This window comes from Antedon mediterranea, chromosome 10, assembly GCF_964355755.1.
Source record: "Antedon mediterranea chromosome 10, ecAntMedi1.1, whole genome shotgun sequence".
Lineage (NCBI taxonomy): Eukaryota > Metazoa > Echinodermata > Crinoidea > Comatulida > Antedonidae > Antedon > Antedon mediterranea.
The window spans coordinates 12,777,379-12,801,044 of NC_092679.1; the positions used below are offsets into that span (position 1 = coordinate 12,777,379).

The 23,666-nt window shown below is 33.3% G+C and overlaps 1 protein-coding gene across 1 annotated transcript in view; it reads left to right on the forward strand.

The window, feature by feature from the left end:
• The window catches only part of LOC140061239 (fibrinogen-like protein A), a 29,476-nt gene that overhangs the window by 2,643 nt on the left and 3,167 nt on the right, over positions 1 to 23,666 (forward strand). The window lies entirely within an intron of this gene.

Here is a 23,666-nt window from a genome sequence, read left to right on the forward strand (position 1 = left end):
ATACACTTAATGTGAAAAATAAGTTGATTCTAATAATTCAAGTAGGACGATACAAATACTAGCATTCATTCAAGGTTTTTATTCAATAAAACGAAAATTTACAGTGTAGCCAAAGGCTAAATTGTGTACAATTTTACAAAATATTGCACATATAAAAAAGTTAAAAAAGTTATCACATAAAAAGAACATCTTATATTGAAATGAATTAGATAAAGTACATAATATGAAAATGAAAAAAACATTGAAAAATCAAAGAAATTGTTACAAATCATGGCCTAATAAAATATCTGTATTAAAACTTATGTATTATGTATTTCACATTGGTTGATGACGGCAACGTTGGCTAAATGTAATTATTCTTTATTATTCAGGTTAATTAGGTATGGCAAAGGGCTATTTTTATATCGTTTAGTTTTACATTTTATTTGTTGATATGGGTTGGTCTTTCTTAAGTTGTACGGTTTATTTCTAGCCATGATTGAAAATATGCTGACTTTATGCACAGATTGATATTTTCGTTTTTTTCTGTGATGCAATATATCGTGAAGGGAAAATATAGAAGGACAGTATTTCCCCGATTTTTAACAGATCCTGTAAAAAAAAGCACAATTCAGGTACAAGAAAACGACACGCTAGGTCTACAGCTAGCATACAATGTTCATACGTTACAGCTTGACATAAGCCCCGTCTATTGTCATTCAACACAAGCTATTAGGTAATACTAGCAGGAACCTGTGCTCCGCACGGTCTTTATCTGCCTTACTATGTGGTTATAAACTTCACATGGGAGGAGTAAGTATAATAAATAATAATATATGATAAAAGTACTCTGACAATTTGTTAAAATAAAAAAAAATTGTATCAAGAATAAAATTTGCAAACATTGATTTTTTTTTTACACTATTCCTTGACTTTGAAATATCTGTAAGCTAAAAATTGAAAGCAATACTGGATATGGAACTTTAGACTTTACTTTGACTGTTCAGACTTTACAAAAATAGAAGACGCTAAAGAAATATTGTGCTGTGTGAATATTATACTATGGTGCGCATCAGAAATTGACAATGTGCATGTACATAAGAGGGACATGCAGTTTAAAATATTTCAATGATAAAATTAAAAAAAAATGGTAATTTATAGTGAGATGTATTAAATGATACAGCTGCTTACGGACTTAAAATAAACACAAAAAATAACAATATGCTTTATTTAAACGCGAAAACTTGGCTCAACTAGCAGTTGTTTTTCTGCAAGGCCGCGTATAAAAACAAAAAGTTCATCAGATAAACATTGATAGGTGCTTGTGAAAAAATTACACCTTCATTCTGTGACGCTTCTCTTCAGGCATATGGTATTTAGACGGCGATAATAAAATCGTTGGGTTTGTAGCCTCAAAGACTAAATTCTAGTGCAATATTTGGACTTAGGTTAGCGAAAGCTGTGGCAATGGATATCAAATGTTCACCAGACTGTGATCAGACTGAACGATACTTTAATGTCCATTCACTTGTTTAACTACACGTGCCGCACATTTGGATATTTCTCAAGTTTTATAGATTTTGTAGTAGAAGGGTTGTAGTAGAAGGGGTCAGCCAAAACTTGTACTGTCAGACAATGGTACAAATTTTGTTGGGGGTAAAAGGGAATTAAGTAAAGTAATGGAAATGTTGGATTTTAGGAAAATTAAAAACTATATGACTCATGAAGGAATTGGACGGAGTTTTAATCCACCTTTAAATCCACATTGCACATGTCTAAAGAAAGTCTAATTAAATCATCCAAAAAAATCAATGATTGCAATATTAGGCAAGGATAATAGCAAAATTAACCTTAGAAAGAACTTACGAAACATTTTTGGAATAGATGGGTTAAAGAATGGCTACCTACAATGAATAAAAAAAAATGGAAAGATCACACTCATGACTTTAAAGTTAATGATATTGTTATTGTAAAAGATAGATTTAATGTGAGAGGACAATTTCCCAGCGGTGGGAGGCTGCAGGGGCTCTAGCCCCCTCGTTGGAGAGCCAAAGGCAAAAAGAGCCACTAGCTAGTTTTCTAAATTGTCTTAGCTCAGCCCCACTTTCGAGCTGGTCATAGATACTGTACTTACCGGTATACATTTCGTTTCATATTTCGAAGTATAATACAGTCAGTGCATTGTATGGGGACCTATAAGCTCTATTTAGGTGATCATTTAGAATAAAATGATCACATTCTTATTAGTTATCCGCATTGAGCGGATAACTCCTTGTAACTGTCCTGTTTCATCATCTTTTTTTTTTTTTTTTTTCCCTGTATTCTTCTTTCTTTCTGTCATTTTTGTGTCTCGCGTAACTCAAAAACGTGTAAACATAACATTTCATAACTTTGTCAACATGTGGGCATTTACGTGAAATTGTGCACCTCCTATTTTTGAATGACGTCAGAGTTGCGCAACATGACTTACGCGCGTTTTTCCGAATTTCGCGTATTTAACATAGATCGAAAACCATATAACTATTTAAATTGAAACTGAAAAAAAGTTTAAGTTATATCTTGCGCTAACTGACTATGGGGAAAAAATGGCATGTTTCACACGAAGTTACGCGCGCACGCGCGTTTAAAATTTCAAATTGCGAAAAATCAATTTCTAATCATCTTTCTACGCGTTTCATGTCATTTTAAGCATGTAAAAAATTCCCACGCGCGCGCTTTTTTTTACGTGCGCGGTGCGAACGTAGCTTTGAAAACAATTTTTCTCCCGTGATTTATATTTTCAAGCCTTTTATAGTAATTTTACCAACTTTGAAACAATTTCGACTTCAAATTACGTCATACGGGCACGTCGAATTGGATAATTTATGTGCGTTTTTGAGGAAAAAGTTCAAAAATTTGTCAAAATTATACCTTTTTTAAACAATCATAGATTCTAAACTACGAGGTGAACTTTGTTTAAATTACATATCCAGGAAGATGATAAGTTGTAGATAAGGAATCATGCATTGATATGGCAAACCGGACATTGTGACGTCATCGTATGGCCACGCGAATATAAAATATAGGATTTTTGTATCTTTCGTCATAGCGCATCTCATTTAATAGAGTGCCTCTCCACTTATCCGTATTCCATTTTAACCCAGATTTTGAAATTTTCTAGGTCAATCAACTATCTTACGCAAGAGTAAATTTTTTTTAAATTTCTATGACATCATCATGTCTAAAAATGTAAATAACGTGGGTCACTTATATTTATCTTTACAGTAAATTTTAATCTGTTATAGCTCATCAGAATAAAATGTGATAATCACGATTAAAACGTTTTCTGGAAGCTATTGGATTGTAGATACGAATTCATGTAAACATTTTGCCAATCGGATGTTGTGACGTCATCATATGGCCAGTTGAATAAATAAAGACGTATTTTCATATTTTGCGTAATAGTTCATCACATTTAAAAGGGTGCGCATCTATATTTTACGTATTCAAATTTCTTCTACACGTTAATATGTTGTTCCTGAGATTATTTCCTTCTGAAATTGTTATCTAAGTGTTTCATTTTGATACCGTCGCCATGTTAAAAATTGGAATAAATGGCGGGTCCCGTAATTTCACCTATTCTACACTGTATGTAATATGTATACAGATTATACTGTTTGCATGTACCGTATATACTATATGACACAAAATTGACAGAATTCAGCACTAACAGCATATCATATTCTTCAGTTCTTGTCATAATTCCATAATCTTTATCTGTGTGCAATATTCCAACTTATGACGTGCACGTGGCGTTTTGTCGTGGTGCGGATAACTAACTCGTCAATGTGACGAGTTTCATGTCTAGTTGGTTATCCGCAACGAAGTTGCAGGATAACCTCTTGTGATTGTACGAAATCATCATCATCAACATCTTTTTTAGTTATCCGCACTCAGCGGATAACTCCTTGTAACTGTCCTGTTTCATCATCTTTTTTTTTTTTCTGTATTATTCTTTCTTTCTGTCATTTTTGTGCAGAGCATATCTCAAAAACGTGTAAAGTTAACATTTCATAACTTTGTCAACATATGGGTATTCACCTGAAGTTGTGCTTTTCTATTTCTGAATGACGTCAGAATTGCACAACATGACTTACGCGCGTTTTAACGAATTTCGCGTATTTAACATACATCGAAAACCATATAACAATTTAAATTGAAACTTAACAAAAGTTTTAGTTATATCTTGCGCTAACTGACTTTGTAAAAAAAATGGCATGTTTTACACGAAGTTACGCGCGCACGCGCGTTTAAAATTTCAAAACGCGAAAAATCAATTTCTAATCCACTTTCTACGCGTTTCATGTCATTTTGAGCAGGTAAAAAATTCCCACGCGTGCGCATTTTTTTACGCGCGCCGTGCGCACGTAGCGTTGAAAACAATTTTTTTCACGTGATTTATGTTTTTCCAGCCTTTTGTAGTAATTTTACCAACTTTAAAAACGATTTAGACTTAAAATTACGTCATACGTGCACGTCGAATTGGATAATTTACGTGGGTTTTTGATGAAAAAGGTAAAAAATTCGTTAAAATTTGTCAAAATTATGCCTTTTTTTAAATAGTCGTAATTTCTAAACTGGACGGTCAACTTTTTGTGGATGACATATTCTTGAAGTTGATGAGGTGTAGATATCGGATCATGTAATAATATGGCTAACCGGACATTGTGACGTCATCGTATGGCCACGCGAATATAAAATATAGGATTTTTGTATCTTTCATCATAGCGCATGACATTTAATAGAGCGCATCTCCAATTATCTGTTTTCCATTTTTACCCCGATTTTTATATTATCTAGGTCAATCAACTATCTTTCGTATGAGTTAAAAATATTTTAATTTTTATGACGTCATCATGTCTAAAAATGTAAATAACGTGGGTCACTTATTTTCGTCTTTACAGTAAATTTCAATCTGTTATAGCTCGTCAGAATAAAACGTGATAATCATGATTAAAACGTTTTCTGGAAGCTATTGGATTGTAGATACGAATTTATGTAAACATTTTGCCAATCGGATGTTGTGACGTCATCATATGACCAGTTAAATAAAAAAAGTCGTATTTTCATCTTTTGCGTCATAATTCATCACATTTAAAAGAGCGCGCATCAATATTTTACGTATTTAAATTTCTTCTACACATTAATATGTTGTTGCCGAGATAATTTCCTTCCGAAATTGCTATCTTAGTATTTCATTTTGATACCGTCGCTATGTTAAAAATTGGAATAAATGGCGGGTCCAGTCATTTCACCTATTCTACACAGTATGTAATATGTATACAGATTATATTGTATATAATACGACACAAAATAACAGAATTCAGCAATAACAACATATCATATTCTTCAGTTCAGGTCATATTGCCACAATCTTTTTCTGTGTGCAATATTCTAACGTATGACGTCTACGTGGCCTTTGTCGTGCGGATAACTAACTCGTCAAAGTGACGAGTTACATGTCTAGTTGGTTATCCGCAACGAAGTTGCAGGATAACCTCTTGTGATTGTACGAAATCATCATCTTTTTATTTTTGGTTATCCGCAACGAAGTTGCAGGATAACCTCTTGTGATTGTACGAAATCATCATCATCATCAACTTTTTATTGGTTATCCGCAACGAAGTTGCAGGATAACCTCTTGTGATTGTACGAAATCATCAACATCAACTTTTTATTGGTTATCCGCAACGAAGTTGCAGGATAACCTCTTGTGATTGTACGAAATCATCATCATCATCATCATCATCAACTTTTTATTCTTCTTCTTTCTTTCTGTATGATTTTTGTGTAACGCTTTTCTCTAAAACTCGCAAACATAACATTTCGGTAACTATGTTAACATTTTGACATTTATGTAACGTCGTCAAGCGAAGCTTTTCATGATGTTTACAATTGCGCAACGTGACGTACGCGCGATTTAACGATTTTCTCGTATCTAACATATGTCGAAAACCAAATAACATTTTAAAGTGAAACTTTGCAAAAGTTTAATTTATATCATGCGCTAACTTTCTGTTGAAAAAAAATTGCGTGTTTTACACAAAGTTACGCGCGCACGCGTATTTAAAATTTCAAAATGCGCAAATTTAATTTATAATCAACTTTCTACGCGTTTTATGTCGTTTTAAGCATGTCAAAAATTCCCACGCGTGCGCACATTTTTACGTGTGCGGTGCGCACGTAGCATTGAAAACGTATTTTTTTCGCGTGATTTATGTTTTTCCAGCCTTTTCTAGCAATTTTACCAAATTTTAAACAATTTCGACTTAAAGATACGTCATACGAGCACGTCGAATTGGACAATTTGCGCGCGTTTTTTATGAAAAGGTTAAAAAATTCGTTTAAAATATGCCTTTTTTTAAACAGTCGTAATTTCTAAACTAGACGGTCAACTTTTTGTGGATGACATATTCTGGAAGTAGATGAGTTGTAGATATCGGATCAGGTATTAATATGGCTAACCGGACATTGTGACGTCATCGTATGGCCACGCGAATATAAAATTTAGGATTTTTGTATCTTTCGTCATAACTCATCACATTGAATAGAGCGCATCTCCACCTATTCGTTTTCCATTTTCACCCTGATTTTGATATTGTCTAGGTCAATCAACTATCTTTCGCATGAGTTAAAAATATTTTAATTTTTTTGACGTCATCATGCCTAAAAATTTAAATCACGTGTGGCATCAATTTCATCTTTACAGTAAATTTTAATCTGTTATAGCTCGTAAGAATAAAATGTGATAATCACGATTAAAACTTTTTCTGGAAGCTATTGGACTGTAGATACGAAATTATGTAAAAATGTTGCCAATCGGATGTTGTGACGTCATCATATGGCCAGTTAAATAAAAAAGGTCGTATTTTCATCTTTTGCGTCATAATTCATTACATTTAAAAGAGCGCGCATCAATATTTCACGTATTCAAATTTCTTCTACACGCTAATACGTTGTTGCTGAGATAATTTCCTTTCGGAATTGCTACCTTCGCGTTTTATTTTAAAACCGTCAACATGTTAAAAATTGCAATAAATAGCAGGTCCCGTAATTTCACCTATTCTACACTGTATGTCACTGTATGTGATATGGATACAGAATATACTGTGTATACTATATATGAATTTAAATAATAAAATTCAGCAATAACAACATATCATATTCTTCAGTTCAGATCATAATGCCAACGTGAACACTTCCTTTTGTCCTCAACCTATCCCCTTAATGTTAATGTTGCACCACTTGCGCGGCGGATAACCAAACTCGTCAAAGTGACGAGTTACATGTCTAGTTTGTCTTCTTTCTTTCTGTATGATTTTTGTGGATCGCTTTTCTCTAAAACTTGCAAACATAACATTTTGTAACTTTCTCAACATATCGTCATGCACATGAAGATGTGCAGCGAAGCTTTTCATGATGTTTACAATTGCGCAACGTGACTTACGTGCGATTTAACGATTTTGTCGTATTTAACATAGCTTGACAACCAAATAACATTTCAACTTGAAACTTTGCAAAAGTTTAATTTATATCATGCGCTAACTTTCTGTTGAAAAAAAATTGCGAGTTTTACACAAAGTTACGCGCGCACGCGCATTTAAAATTTCAAAATGCGCAAAATTAATTTATAATCAACTTTCTACGCGTTTCATGTCGTTTTAAGCATGTCAAAAATTCCCACGCGTGCGCACATTTTTACGTGTGCGGTGCGCACGTAGCATTGAAAACGTATTTTTTTCGCGTGATTTATGTTTTTCCAGCCTTTTCTAGTAATTTTACCAAATTTTAAACAATTTCGACTTAAAGATACGTCATACGAGCACGTCGAATTGGACAATTTGCGCGCGTTTTTTATGAAAAGGTTAAAAAATTCGTTTAAAATATGCCTTTTTTTAAACAGTCGTAATTTCTAAACTAGACGGTCAACTTTTTGTGGATGACATATTCTGGAATTAGATGAGTTTTAGATATCGGATCAGGTTTTAATATGGCTAACCGGACATTGTGACGTCATCGTCTGGCCACGCGAATATAAAATTTAGGATTTTTTTATCTTTTGTCATAGCTCATCACATTGAATAGAGCGCATCTCCACTTCTCCGTTTTCCATTTTCACCCCGATTTTGATATTGTCTAGGTCAATCAACTATCTTTCGCATGAGTTAAAATTATTTTAATTTTTTTGACGTCATCATGCCTAAAAATTTAAATCACGTGTGGCATCAATTTCATCTTTACAGTAAATTTTAATCTGTTATAGCTCGTAAGAATAAAATGTGATAATCACGATTAAAACTTTTTCTGGAAGCTATTGGATTGTAGATACGAAATTATGTAAAAATGTTGCCCATTGGATGTTGTGACGTCATCATATGGCCAGTTAAATAAAAAAGGTCGTATTTTCATCTTTTGCGTCATAATTCATTACATGTAAAAGAGCGCGCATCAATATTTCACGTATTCAAATTTCTTCTACATGCTAATACGTTGTTGCTGAGATAATTTCCTTTCGGAAATGCTACCTTTGCGTTTCATTTTAAAACCGTCAACATGTTAAAAATTGCAATAAATAGCGGGTCCGTAATTTCACCTATTCTACACTGTATGTGATATGGATACAGATTATACTGTGTATACTATATATGAATTTAAATAATAAAATTCAGCAATAACAACATATCATATTCTTCAGTTCAGGTCATAATGCCAACGTGAACACTTCCTTTTGTCCTCAACCTATCCCCTTAATGTTAATGTTGCACCACTTGCGCGGCGGATAACCAAACTCGTCAAAGTGACGAGTTACATGTCTAGTTCTTCTTCTTTCTTTCTGTATGATTTTTGTGTAACGCTTTTCTCTGAAACTTGCAAACATAACATTTTGTTAACTATGTTAACATTTTGACATTTATGTAACGTCGTCAAGCGAAGCTTTTCATGATGTTTACAATTGCGCAAAGTGACGTACGCGCGATTTAACGATTTTCTCGTATTGAACATATGTCGAAAACCAAATAACATTTCAACTTGAAACTTTGCAAAAGTTTAATTTATATCATGCGCTAACTTTCTGTTGAAAAAAAATTGCGTGTTTTACACAAAGTTACGCGCGCACGCGCATTTAAAATTTCAAAATGCGCGAAACTAATTTATAATCAACTTTCTACGCGTTTCATGTCGTTTTAAGCATGTAAAAAATTCCCACGCGTGCGCACATTTTTACGTGTGCGGTGCGCACGTAGCATTGAAAACGTATTTTTTTCGCGTGATTTATGTTTTTCCAGCCTTTTCATGTAATTTTACCAAATTTTTAACAATTTCGACTTAAAGATACGTCATACGAGCACGTCGAATTGGACAATTTGCGCGCGTTTTTTATGAAAAGGTTAAAAAATTCGTTTAAAATATGCCTTTTTTTAAACAGTCGTAATTTCTAAACTAAACGGTCAACTTTTTGTGGATGGCATATTCTGGAAGTAGATGAGTTGTAGATATCGGATCAGGTATTAATATGGCTAACCGGACATTGTGACGTCATCGTATGGCCACGCGAATATAAAATTTAGGATTTTTGTATCTTTCGTCATAGCTCATCACATTGAATAGAGCGCATCTCCACTTATCCGTTTTCCATTTTCACCCCGATTTTGATATTGTCTAGGTCAATCAACTATCTTTCGCATGAGTGAAAAATATTTTAATTTTTATGACGTCATCATGCCTAAAAATTGAAATCACGTGTGGCATCAATTTCATCTTTACAGTAAATTTTAATCTGTTATAGCTCGTAAGAATAAAATGTGATAATCACGATTAAAACTTTTTCTGGAAGCTATTGGATTGTAGATACGAAATTATGTTAAAATGTTGCCAATCGGATGTTGTGACGTCATCATATGGCCAGTTAAATAAAAAAGGTCGTATTTTCATCTTTTGCGTCATAATTCATTACATTTAAAAGAGCGCGCATCAATATTTCACGTATTCAAATTTCTTCTACACGCTAATACGTTGTTGCTGAGATAATTTACTTTCGGAATTGCTACCTTCGCGTTTCATTTTAAAACCGTCAACATGTTAAAAATTGCAATAAATAGCGGGTCCCGTAATTTCACCTATTCTACACTGTATGTGATATGGATACAGATTAGACTGTGTATACTATATATGAATTTAAATAATAAAATTCAGCAATAACAACATATCATATTCTTCAGTTCAGGTCATAATGCCAACGTGAACACTTCCTTTTGTCCTCAACCTATCCCCTTAATGTTAATGTTGCACCACTTGCGCGGCGGATAACCAAACTCGTCAAAGTGACGAGTTACATGTCTAGTTGGTTATCCGCAACGAAGTTGCAGGATAACCTCTTGTGATTGTACGAAATCATCATCAACATCTTTTTCTTAATCTTCTTTCTTTCTGTATGATTTTTGTGTAACGCTTTTCTCTAAAACTTGCAAACATAACATTTTGTTAACTATGTTAACATTTTGATATTTATGTAACGTCGTCAAGCGAAGCTTTTCATGATGTTTACAATTGCGCAACGTGACGTACGCGCGATTTAACGATTTTCTCGTATTTAACATATGTCGAAAACCAAATAACATTTTAAAGTGAATTACTTTGCAAAAGTTTAATTTATATCATGCGCTAACTTTCTGTTGAAAAAAAATTGCGTGTTTTACACAAAGTTACGCGCGCACGCGCATTTAAAATTTCAAAATGCGCAAAATTAATTTATAATCAACTTTCTACGCGTTTCATGTCGTTTTAAGCATGTCAAAAATTCCCACGAGTGCGCACATTTTTACGTGTGCGGTGCGCACGTAGCATTGAAAACGTATTTTTTTTGCGTGATTTATGTTTTTCCAGCCTTTTCTAGTAATTTTACCAAATTTTAAACAATTTCGACTTAAAGATACGTCATACGAGCACGTCGAATTGGACAATTTGCGCGCGTTTTTTATGAAAAGGTTAAAAAATTCGTTTAAAATATGCCTTTTTTTAAACAGTCGTAATTTCTAAACTAGACGGTCAACTTTTTGTGGATGACATATTCTGGAAGTAGATGAGTTGTAGGTATCGGATCAGGTATTAATATGGTTAACCGGACATTGTGACGTCATCGTATGGCCACGCGAATACAAAATTTAGGATTTTTGTATCTTTCGTCATAGCTCATCACATTGAATAGAGCGCATCTCCACTTATTCGTTTTCCATTTTCACCCCGATTTTGATATTGTCTAGGTCAATCAACTATCTTTCGCATGAGTTAAAAATATTTTAATTTTTTTGACGTCATCATGCCTAAAAATTTAAATCACGTGTGGCATCAATTTCATCTTTACAGTAAATTTTAATCTGTTATAGCTCGTAAGAATAAAATGTGATAATCACGATTAAAACTTTTTCTGGAAGCTATTGGATTGTAGATACGAAATTATGTAAAAATGTTGCCCATCGGATGTTGTGACGTCATCATATGGCCAGTTAAATAAAAAAGGTCGTATTTTCATCTTTTGCGTCATAATTCATTACATTTAAAAGAGCGCGCATCAATATTTCACGTATTCAAATTTCTTCTACACGCTAATACGTTGTTGCTGAGATAATTTCCTTTCGGAATTGCTACCTTCGCGTTTCATTTTTAAACCGTCAACATGTTAAAAATTGCAATAAATAGCGGGTCCCGTAATTTCACCTATTCTACACTGTATGTCACTGTATGTGATATGGATACAGATTATACTGTGTATACTATATATGAATTTAAATAATAAAATTCAGCAATAACAACATATCATATTGTTCAGTTCAGGTCATAATGCCAACGTGAACACTTCCTTTTGTCCTCAACCTATCTCCTTAATGTTAATGTTGCACCACTTGCGCGGCGGATAACCAAACTCGTCAAAGTGACGAGTTACATGTCTAGTTCTTCTTTCTTTCTGTATGATTTTTGTGTAACGCTTTTCTCTAAAACTCGCAAACATAACATTTCGGTAACTATCTTAACATATTGACATTTACGTAACGTCGTCAAGCGAAGCTTTTCATGATGTTTGCAATTGCGCAACGTGACGTACGCGCGATTTAACGATTTTCTCGTATTTAACATATGTTGAAAACCAAATAACATTTCAACTTGAAACTTCGCAAAAGTTTAATTTATATCATGCGCTAACTTTATGTTGAAAAAAAATTGCGTGTTTTACACAAAGTTACGCTCGCACGCGCATTTAAAATTTCAAAATGCGCAAAATTAATTTCTAATCAACTTTCTACGCGTTTCATGTCGTGTTAAGCATGTCAAAAATTCCCACGCGTGCGCACATTTTTACGTGTGCGGTGCGCACGTAGCATTGAAAACGTATTTTTTTCGCGTGATTTATGTTTTTCCAGCCTTTTCTAGTAATTTTAACCAATTTTAAACAATTTCGACTTAAAGATACGTCATACGAGCACGTCGAATTGGACAATTTGCGCGCGTTTTTTATGAAAAGGTTAAAAAATTCGTTTAAAATATGCCTTTTTTTAAACAGTCGTAATTTCTAAACTAGACGGTCAAATTTTTGTGGATGACATATTCTAGAAGTAGATGAGTTGTAGATATCGGATCAGGTATTAATATGGCTAACGGGACATTGTGACGTCATCGTATGGTCACGCGAATATAAAATTTAGGATTTTTGTATCTTTCGTCATAGCTCATCACATTGAATAGAGCGCATCTCCACTTATCCGTTTTCCATTTTCACCCCGATTTTGATATTGTGTAGGTCAATCAACTATCTTTCGCATGAGTTAAAAATATTTTAATTTTTTTGACGTCATCATGCCTAAAAATTTAAATCACATGTGGCATCAATTTCATCTTTACAGTAAATTTTAATCTGTTATAGCTCGTAAGAATAAAATGTGATAATCACGATTAAAACTTTTTCTGGAAGCTATTGGATTGTAGATACGAAATTATGTAAAAATGTTGCCAATCGGATGTTGTGACGTCATCATATGGCCAGTTAAATAAAAAAGGTCGTATTTTCATCTTTTGCGTCATAATTCATTACATTTAAACGAGCGCGCATCAATATTTCACGTATTCAAATTTCTTCTACACGCTAATACGTTGTTGCTGAGATAATTTCCTTTCGGAATTGCTACCTTCGCGTTTCATTTTAAAACCGTAAACATGTTAAAAATTGCAATAAATAGCGGGTCCCGTAATTTCACCTATTCTACACTGTATGTGATATGGATACAGATTATACTGTGTATACTATATATGAATTTAAACAATAAAATTCAGCAATAACAACATATCATATTCTTCAGTTCAGGTCATAATGTCAACGTGAACACTTCCTTTTGTCCTCAACCTATCCCCTTAATGTTAATGTTGCACCACTTGCGCGGCGGATAACCAAACTCGTCAAAGTGACGAGTTACATGTCTAGTTAGTTATCCGCACTCAGCGGATAACTCCTTGTAACTGTCCTGTTTCATCATCTTTTTTTTTTTTCTGTATTATTCTTTCTTTCTGTCATTTTTGTGCAGAGCATATCTCAAAAACGTGTAAAGTTAACATTTCATAACTTTGTCAACATATGGGTATTCACCTGAAGTTGTGCTTTTCTATTTCTGAATGACGTCAGAATTGCACAACATGACTTACGCGCGTTTTAACGAATTTCGCGTATTTAACATACATCGAAAACCATATAACAATTTAAATTGAAACTTAACAAAAGTTTTAGTTATATCTTGCGCTAACTGACTTTGTAAAAAAAATGGCATGTTTTACACGAAGTTACGCGCGCACGCGCGTTTAAAATTTCAAAACGCGAAAAATCAATTTCTAATCCACTTTCTACGCGTTTCATGTCATTTTGAGCAGGTAAAAAATTCCCACGCGTGCGCATTTTTTTACGCGCGCCGTGCGCACGTAGCGTTGAAAACAATTTTTTTCACGTGATTTATGTTTTTCCAGCCTTTTGTAGTAATTTTACCAACTTTAAAAACGATTTAGACTTAAAATTACGTCATACGTGCACGTCGAATTGGATAATTTACGTGGGTTTTTGATGAAAAAGGTAAAAAATTCGTTAAAATTTGTCAAAATTATGCCTTTTTTTAAATAGTCGTAATTTCTAAACTGGACGGTCAACTTTTTGTGGATGACATATTCTTGAAGTTGATGAGGTGTAGATATCGGATCATGTAATAATATGGCTAACCGGACATTGTGACGTCATCGTATGGCCACGCGAATATAAAATATAGGATTTTTGTATCTTTCATCATAGCGCATGACATTTAATAGAGCGCATCTCCAATTATCTGTTTTCCATTTTTACCCCGATTTTTATATTATCTAGGTCAATCAACTATCTTTCGTATGAGTTAAAAATATTTTAATTTTTATGACGTCATCATGTCTAAAAATGTAAATAACGTGGGTCACTTATTTTCGTCTTTACAGTAAATTTCAATCTGTTATAGCTCGTCAGAATAAAACGTGATAATCATGATTAAAACGTTTTCTGGAAGCTATTGGATTGTAGATACGAATTTATGTAAACATTTTGCCAATCGGATGTTGTGACGTCATCATATGACCAGTTAAATAAAAAAAGTCGTATTTTCATCTTTTGCGTCATAATTCATCACATTTAAAAGAGCGCGCATCAATATTTTACGTATTTAAATTTCTTCTACACATTAATATGTTGTTGCCGAGATAATTTCCTTCCGAAATTGCTATCTTAGTATTTCATTTTGATACCGTCGCTATGTTAAAAATTGGAATAAATGGCGGGTCCAGTCATTTCACCTATTCTACACAGTATGTAATATGTATACAGATTATATTGTATATAATACGACACAAAATAACAGAATTCAGCAATAACAACATATCATATTCTTCAGTTCAGGTCATATTGCCACAATCTTTTTCTGTGTGCAATATTCTAACGTATGACGTCTACGTGGCCTTTGTCGTGCGGATAACTAACTCGTCAAAGTGACGAGTTACATGTCTAGTCTTAATCTTCTTTCTTTCTGTATGATTTTTGTGTAACGCTTTTCTCTAAAACTTGCAAACATAACATTTTGTTAACTATGTTAACATTTTGACATTTATGTAACGTCGTCAAGCGAAGCTTTTCATGATGTTTACAATTGCGCAACGTGACGTACGCGCGATTTAACGATTTTCTTGTATTTAACATATGTCGAAAACCAAATAACATTTTAAAGTGAAACTTTGCAAAAGTTTAATTTATATCATGCGCTAACTTTCTGTTGAAAAAAAATTGCGTGTTTTACACAAAGTTACGCGCGCACGCGCATTTAAAATTTCAAAATGTGCAAAATTAATTTATAATCAACTTTCTTCGCGTTTCAAGTCGTGTTAAGCATGTCAAAAATTCCCACGCGTGCGCAAATTTTTACGTGTGCGGTGCGCACGTAGCATTGAAACGTATTTTTTTCGCGTGATTTATGTTTTTCCAGCCTTTTCTAGTAATTTTACCAAATTTTAAACAATTTCGACTTAAAGATACGTCATACGAGCACGTCGAATTGGACAATTTGCGCGCGTTTTTTATGAAAAGGTTAAAAAATTCGTTTAAAATATGCCTTTTTTTAAACAGTCGTAATTTCTAAACTAGACGGTCAAATTTTTGTGGATGACATATTCTAGAAGTAGATGAGTTGTAGAGATCGGATCAGGTATTAATATGGCTAACCGGACATTGTGACGTCATCGTATGGTCACGCGAATATAAAATTTAGGATTTTTGTATCTTTCGTCATAGCTCATCACATTGAATAGAGCGCATCTCCATTTATCCGTTTTCCATTTTCACCCCGATTTTGATATTGTGTAGGTCAATCAACTATCTTTCGCATGAGTTAAAAATATTTTAATTTTTTTGACGTCATCATGCCTAAAAATTTAAATCACGTATGGCATCAATTTCCTCTTTACCGTAAATTTTATTCTGTTATAGCTCGTAAGAATAAAATGTGATAATCACGATTAAAACTTTTTCTGGAAGCTATTGGATTGTAGATACGAAATTATGTAAAAATGTTGCCCATCGGATGTTGTGACGTCATCATATGGCCAGTTAAATAAAAAAGGTCGTATTTTCATCTTTTGCGTCATAATTCATTACATTTAAAAGAGCGCGCATCAATATTTCACGTATTCAAATTTCTTCTAAACGCTAATACGTTGTTGCTGAGATAATTTCCTTTCGGAATTGCTACCTTCGCGTTTCATTTTAAAACCGTCAACATGTTAAAAATTGCAATAAATAGCGGGTCCCGTAATTTCACCTATTCTACACTGTATGTGATATGGATACCGATTATACTGTGTATACTATATATGAATTTAAATAATAAAATTCAGCAATAACAACATATCATATTCTTCAGTTCAGGTCATAATGCCAACGTGAACACTTCCTTTTGTCCTCAACCTATCCCCTTAATGTTAATGTTGCACCACTTGCGCGGCGGATAACCAAACTCGTCAAAGTGACGAGTTACATGTCTAGTTAGTTATCCGCACTATGGCGGATAACTCCTTGTAACTGTCCTGTTTCATCATCTTTTTTTTTTTTTTTTTCTGTATTATTAGTTATCCGCTTAGTAGCGGATAACTCCTTGTAATCGTCCTGTTTCATCATATTTTTTTTTTTTTCTGTATTATACTTATTAGTTATCCGCTTAGTAGCGGATAACTCCTTGTAATCGTCCTGTTTCATCAAATTTTTTTTTTCTGTATTATTAGTTATCCGCTTAGTAGCGGATAACTCCTTGTAACTGTATGAAATCATCTTTTTTTTCTGTATTATTCTTTCTTTCTGTCAATTTTGTGTCTCGCGTATCTCAAAAACTTGTAAACAAAACATTTTATAACTTTGTCAACATGTGGGCATTCACGTGAAATTGTGCACCTCCTATTGTGAATGACGTCAGAATTGCGCAACGTGATTTACGCGCGTTTTAACGAATTTCGCGTATTTAACATAGATCGAAAACCATATAGTAATTTAAATTGAAACTTAACAAAAGTTTAATTTATATCTTGCGCTAATTGACTGTGGGAAAAAAATGGCATGTTTCACACGAAGTTACGCGCGCAAGGGCGTTTAAAATTTCAAAATGCGAAAAATCAATTTCTAATCAACTTTCTACGCGTTTCATGTCATTTTGAGCATGTCAAAAATTCCCACGCGCGCGCATATTTTTACTCGCACGGTGCGCACGTAGCGTTGAAAATAAATTTTTTTCACCTGATTCATGTTTTTCCAGCCTTTTCTAGTAATTTTACCAACTTTTGAACAATTTTGACCTAAAACTACGTCATACGGGCACATCCAATTGGATAATTTACGTGCGTTTTTGATGAAAAAGTTCAAAAATTTGTCAAAATTCGTCAAAATTATGCCTTTTTTTAAACATTCATAGATTCTAAACTACGAGGTGAACTTTTTTTAAATTATATATTCTCGAAGTTGATGAGTTGTAGATATGGAATAATGCATTAATATGGCTAATGGGACATTATAACGTCATCGTATGGCCACGCGAATATAAAATATAGGATTTTTATATCTTTCGTCATAGCGCAACACATTTAATAGAGCGCATCTCCACTTATCCATTTTTTATTTTCAACCTGATTTTGATATTGTCTTGGTGAATGAACTATCTTTCGCATGAGTTAAAAATATTTTAATTTTTATGACGTCATCATGTCTAAAAATGTAAATAACGTGGGTCAACTATTTTCATCTTTACAGTAACTTTCAATCTGTTATAGCTCGTCAGAATAAAACGTGATAATCATGATTAAAACGTTTTCTGGAAGCTATTGAATTGTAGATACGAATTCATGTAAACATTTTGCCAATCGGATGTTGTGACGTCATCATATGGCCAGTTGAATAAAAAAAGGCGTATTTTCATATTTTGCGTAATAGTTCATCACATTTAAAAGGGCGCGCATCTATATTTTACGTATTCAAATTTCTTCTACACGTTAATATGTGGTTGCTGAGATAATGTCCTTCCGAAATTGCTAACTTAGTGTTTCATTTTGATACCGTCGCCATGTTAAAAATAAGAATAAATGGGGGGTCTCGTAATTTCACCTATTCTACACTGTATGCAACATGTATACAGAGTATACCGTTTGCACTGTATACTATACGACACAAAATAGACTGAATTCAGCACTAACAACGTATGATATTCTTCAGTTCAGGTCATAATGCCATAATCTTTATCTGTGTGCAATATTCCAACGTATGACGTGCACGTGGCGTTTGTCGTGCGGATAACTAACTCGTCAAAGTGACGAGTTTCATGTCTAGTACTTCTTTCTTTCTGTCATTTTTGTGCGTCGCGTTTCTCTAAAACGTGTAAACAGAACATATCGTAACTTTGTCAACATATCGACATTTACGTGAACTTGTGCACCTCCTATTTTTGAATGACGTCAGAGTTGCGCAACGTGACTTACGTGCGATTTTATGAATTTCAATGATTGATCATAGACTAAAAACCAAACATAATTTTGTTTTGAAACTTTGTGAAAATTTAAGTCATATCAAGCGCAAACTTTCTATGGATTAAAAATAGCATGTTTCACAAAAAGTTACGCGCGCACGCGCGTTTAAAATTTTAACGTGCGAAATATTAACTTCTAATCAACTTTCTATGCGTTTCATGTCATTTTGAGCATGTCAAAAATTCCCACGCGCGCGAACATTTTTACGCACGCGGTGCACACGTAGCGTTAAAAACATATTTTTTTCGCGTGATTTATGTTTTTTCAGCCTTTTCTAGTAATGTTACCAAATTTTAAACAATTTCGACTTAAAATTACGTCATACGAGCACGTCGAATTAGATAATTTGCACGCGTATTTGGTGAAAAAGTTAAAAAATTCGTCAAAATTATGCCTATTTTTAAACAGTCATAGATTCTAAACTACATGGAGAACTTTTTTTTAATTACATATTCTGGAAGTTGATGAGTTGTAGATATCGGATCATGCATTAATAAGGCTAACCGGACTTTGTGACGTCATCGTATGGCCACGCGAATATAAAATAGAGGATTTTTGTCTATTTCGTCATAGCTCATCACATTTAATAGAGCGCATCTCCACTTATTCGTTGTCCATTTTCATTCCGATTTTAATATATTCTAGATCTATCAACAATCTTTTGCATGAATTAAAAATTTTTTAATTTTGTTAACGTCATCATGCCTAAAAATTTAAATTACGTTGGTCATTAATTTCATCTTTACAGTAAATTTTAATCAGTTATGCCTCGTAAGAATAAAATGTGATAATCACAATTAAAACGTTTTCAGGAAGCTATTGTATTGTAGATACAAAATCATGTGTAAATTGTGCCAATCGAATGTTGTGACGTCATCATATGGCCAGTTAAATAAAAAAAGTCGTATTTTCATCTTTTGCATTATATTTCATTACATTTAAAAGAGCGCGCATCAATATTTCACGTATTCAAATTTCTTCTACACGTTAATACGTTGTTGCTGAGATAATTTCATTCAGAAATTTCTACTTTTACATTTCATTTTGAAACCGTCAAGATGTTAAAAATTACAATAAAATACGGGTCCCGTAATTTCACCTATTTTACACTGTTTGTGATATGTATACAGATTGTACTGTGTATACTATATGACACAAAATAACAGAATTCAGAAATAACATATCATATTCTTCAGTTCAGGTCATAATGCCTTAATATTTTTCTGTGTGCAATATTCTAACGTATGACGTGCACGTGGCGTTTGTCGAGCGGATAACTAACTCGTCAAAGTGACGAGTTTCATGTCTAGTTTCCTTCCGTCATTTTTGTGCGTCGCGTTTCTCTAAAACGTGTAAACAGAACATATCGTAACTTTGTCAACATATCGACATTTACGTGAACTTGTGCACCTCCTATTTTTGAATGACGTCAGAGTTGCGCAACGTGACTTACGCGCGATTTTATGAATTTCAATGATTGATCATAGACTGAAAACCAAACATAATTTTGTTTTGACACTTTGTGAAAATTTAAGTCACATCAAGCGCAAACTTTCTATGGATTAAAAATAGCATCTTTCACAAAAAGTTACGCGCGCACGCGCGTTTAAAATTTTAGAGTGCGAAAAATCAACTTCTAATCAACTTTCTATGCGTTTCATGTCATTTTGAGCATGTCAAAAATTCCCACGCGCGCGAAACTTTTTACGCACGCGGTGCACACGTAGCGTTAAAAACATGCTTTTTTCGCGTGATTTATGTTTTTTCAGCCTTTTATAGTAATGTTACCAACTTTTAAACAATTTCGACTTAAAATTACGTCATACGAGCACGTCGAATTAAATAATTTGCACGCGTTTCTGATGAAAAAGTTTAAAAATTCGTCAAAATTATGCCTATTTTTAAACAGTCATAGATTCTAAACTACATGGAGAACTTTTTTTTAATTACATATTCTGGAAGTTGATGAGTTGTAGATATCGAATCATGCATTAATATGGCTAACCGGACATTGTGACGTCATCGTATGGCCACGCGAATATAAAATATAGGATTTTTGTCTCTTTCGTCATAGCTCATCACATTTAATAGAGCGCATCTCCACTTATTCGTAGTCGATTTTCATCCCAATTTTAATATATTCTAGGTCAATCAACTATCTTTTGCATGAATTAAAAAATTTTTAATTTTTTTAACGTCATCATGCCTAAAAATTTAAATTACGTTGGTCATTAATTTCATCTTTACAGTAAATTTTAATCTGTTATAGCTCGTAAGAATAAAATGTGATAATCACGATTAAAACGTTTTCAGGAAGCTATTGTATTGTAGATACAAAATCATGTGAAAATTGTGCCAATCGAATGTTGTGACGTCATCATATGGCCAGTTAAATACAAAAAGTCGTATTTTCATCTTTTGCGTTATATTTCATTACATTTAAAAGAACGCGCATCAATATTTCACGTATTCAAATTTCTACTACACGTTAATATGTTGTTGCTGAGATAATTTCATTCTGAAATTTCTACTTTTGCATTTCATTTTGAAACCGTCAAGATGTTAAAAATTACAATAAAATACGGGTCCCGTAATTTCACCTATTTTACACTGTTTGTGATATGTATACAGATTGTACAGTGTATACTATGTATATGACACAAAATAACAGAATTCAGAAATAACAACATATCATATTCTTCAGTTCAGGTCATAATGCCTTAATATTTTTCTGTGTGCAATATTCTAACGTATGACGTGCACGTGGCGTTTGTCGAGCGGATAACTAACTCGTCAAAGTGACGAGTTTCATGTCTAGTTCTTCTTTCTTTCTGTCATTTTTGTGCAGAGCGTATCTCTAAAACGTGTAAAGTTAACATGTTATAACTTTGTCAACATATGGGCAATCACATGAAGTTGTGCTTTCCTATAATTGAATGACGTCAGAGTTGCGCAACAAGACTTACGCACGTTTTTATGAATTTCGCGTATTTAACATAGATCGGAAACCATATAACAATTTAAATTGAAACTTAGCAAAAGTCTAATTTATATCGTGCGCTAACTTTTTATGCACTAAAAATGGCACGTTTTACACGAAGTTATGCGCGCACGCGCGTTTAAAATTTTACAATGCGAAAAATCAATTTCTAATCAACTTTCTACGCGTTTCATGTCATTTTGAGCATGTCAAAAATTCCCACACGTGCGCAAATTTTTACGCGCGTGGTGCACACGTAGCTTTAAAAACGTCATTTTTTCGAGTGATTTATGTTTTTCCAGCCTTTTCTATTAATTTTACCAACTTTTAAACAATTTCGACTTCAAATTACGTCATACGAGCACGTAGAATATGATAATTTGCGCGCTTTTTTGATGAAAAACTTCAAAAATTCGTCAAAATTAAGCCTTTTTTTAAACAATCGTAGTTTCTAAACTAAACGGTAAAAATTATTTTTATTACATATTCTGGAAGTTGATGAGTTGTAGATATCAGATCATGGATTAATATGGCTAACCGGACATTGTGACGTCATCGTATGGCCACGCGAATATGAAATTTAGGATTTTTGTATCGTTCGTCATAACTCCTCACATTTAATAGAGCGCATCTCCACTTATCCGTTTTCCATTTTCACCCCAAATTTGATATTGTCTAGGTCAATCAACTATATTTAGCATGAGTTAAAAATATTTTAATTTTTATGACGTCATCATGCCTAAAAATTTAAATGACGTGTGGCATTAATTTCATCTTTACAGTAAATTTCAATCTGTTATAGCTCGTAAAAATAAAATGTGATAATCACGATTAAAACGTTTTCTTGAAGCTATTGGATTGTAGATACAAAATCTTGCCAATCGGATGTGGTGACGTCATCATATGGCCAGTTAAATAAAAAAAGTCGTATTTTCATATTTTGCGTCATAGTTCATTACATTTAAAAGAGCGCGCATTAATATTTCACGTATTCAAATTTCTTCTACACGTTAATATGTTGTTGCTGAGATAATTTCCTTCCAAAATTGCTACCTTCGCGTTTCATTTTAAAACCATCAACATGTTAAAAATTGCAATAAATAGCGGGTCCCGTAATTTCCCCTATTCTACACTGTATGTGATATGTATACAGATTACACTGTGTATACTATATATGAATCAAAATAATAGAATTCAGCAATAACAACATATCATAGTCTTCAGTTCAGGTCATAATTCCATAATCTTTTTCCGTGTGCAATATTCCAACGTATGGCGTGGACGTGGCGTTTGTCGTGCGGATAACTAACTCGTCAAAGTGACGAGTTTCATGTCTAGTTATTTATTTCTCTCTGTACAGATTTTGTGTAACAAATATCTCAAAAAGTTTAATGTTAATGATTACCATAATTTCACAATGTCTTTCAAATACGTTAACTTAGTCCTAATAAGCTTTTCAGCGTGATCACTCATCCGTGACGTCACGTATACGCCATTTTGTGAAATCACATTATCAATCATATCTCCATAATTCATTATCACATATTAATGAAAATCACTACACGTAAACTTGAGGTCAAGATAAAAAATATTAGCAAATAAAAACTCGGGCGTTTCAAGGTCATGCGCGTGAAATCGCGCGTTGAAATTTTAAAAAGCTCAAAATTTAGTTTTTATCAATTTAGAGCATGAAATAGGCCATTTGCGTGTTTAAAAAAATTACTGCGCAAAAACACATTTTTGCGCACGCGATTTTTAAAAAGGGTACAAAATAAAATTTGATGTATACATCATATTCTATTCACAATCCTTAGTACATTCTCCGACTTTGAGTCCATTCCGACTTAAAATAACGCTATACGAGCACGTTAAAAATGACAAAATGCGCACATTAATTGTACAAAAGTGCTAAAAATGGTAAAAAAATAAGGCCTTTTTAAAATGAATATAACTCTACAGAATGGCAGGTGACCCCCAATTTTTTTAACTTATTATGGAAGCCAATAAGTTGTAGATATAAATATATATACATATTAGACGTACAAAATGGTATGACGTCATC